The sequence below is a fragment of the Macaca fascicularis genome, chromosome 9, assembly GCF_037993035.2.
Source record: "Macaca fascicularis isolate 582-1 chromosome 9, T2T-MFA8v1.1".
NCBI lineage: Eukaryota > Metazoa > Chordata > Mammalia > Primates > Cercopithecidae > Macaca > Macaca fascicularis.
Window position 1 is genome coordinate 32,910,564 of NC_088383.1, and position 1,375 is coordinate 32,911,938.

Here is a 1,375-nt window from a genome sequence, read left to right on the forward strand (position 1 = left end):
GAAACAGTCCCATTGACAAGTGGTTTTAGGTCCTAGTTTTGTTTGTTACGCTTATTAGAGTAGAGTAGAACTGCCTCAAGGGCAAATGGGCATTTTGTTACACAGAAATTTCTGGAGTTTCTTAATTTTTTTAATTTAATTTTTTGTTTTACAGACAAGGTCTCACTGTGTCACCCAGGCTGAAACAGTGGTGCAATCACAGCTCACTGCAGTCTCAAACTCCTGGGCTCAAGTAAACCTCCCACCTCAGTCTTTCAAGTAGCTAGGACTACAGGCATGCACCACCACGCCTGGCTATTCTTAAAAGTTTTTATGGAGACGGGGTCTCACTGTGCTGGCCAGTCTGGTCTTGAACTTCTGACCCCAGGGTATCTTCCCACCTTGACTTCCTACAAGCACTGAATTATAAGCATGAGCCACTGTGCCCAGCCTTGGTTTTAAATATACATATGTATACACACACACACACACACACATATACATACACATATATATAACACATATTTATGTACATAAATATATATATATAACTATAGAAAGTCAGCAACAAAAGTGGTATACCGTTCTTCCTCTTCCCTTTCTTTTTCTTAAAAGAAAATCTTTTGAGTGTTACAGCTCTTTTAGAATTTGCCTAGCAGGCTTTCCAGTTTTGCCGGAAAGCCCCAAAATAAATAAATAAATAAATAAATAAATAAATAAATAAATAAAAATCTTTTACATCAAAAGACATTATCAAGAATGTGAAAAGACAACCTACAGAATGGGAGAAAATATTAACAAATCATATATCTGGTAAGGGTTTAATATTCAGAATATATAAAGAACTCTTATAACTCAACAACAAAAACATAACATAGGGCCCCATCGCGGTGGCCACGCCTGTAATCCAGCACTTAGGGAGGCCACTGTGGGTGGATCACTTGAGGCCAGGAGTTCAAGACTAGCCTGGCCAACATGGTGAAACCCCGTCTCAACTAAAAACATAAAAAGTAGCTGGGCATGGCGGGCGCCTGTAGTCTCAGCTACTCAGGAGGCTGCGGCGGGAGAATCGCCAGAACCCAGGAGGCGGAGGTGGCAGTGAGCCGAGACAGCAGAGCGAGACTCCGACTCAAAAAAAAAAAAGAAAAGAAAAAAAAAGATAACTCAGTTAAACAATGGGCAAAGGACTTGAATAGACATTTCTCCAGAGAAGATATACGAATGGCCCAAAAGCACATGAAAAGATGTTCGATGTCATTGGTCATTAGGGAAAGTAAATCACAACCACAATGAGATACCACTTCACACTAGGATGGCTCAAATAAAAAAAAGAGTTGGTGAGAGTATAGAGAAACTGGAACCCTTCAGCATTGCTGGTGCAAATGTACAATGGGTG

At 40.3% G+C, this 1,375-nt stretch overlaps 1 non-coding gene across 1 annotated transcript; it reads left to right on the forward strand.

Moving 5' to 3' along the window:
• The first annotated feature begins 604 nt into the window (after positions 1–604).
• LOC123566979 (U7 small nuclear RNA) lies at positions 605–665 on the forward strand. The gene has a single exon (XR_006689692.1). It is a non-coding gene; the product is annotated as a U7 small nuclear RNA (small nuclear RNA).
• The last annotated feature ends 710 nt before the right edge of the window (positions 666–1,375 follow it).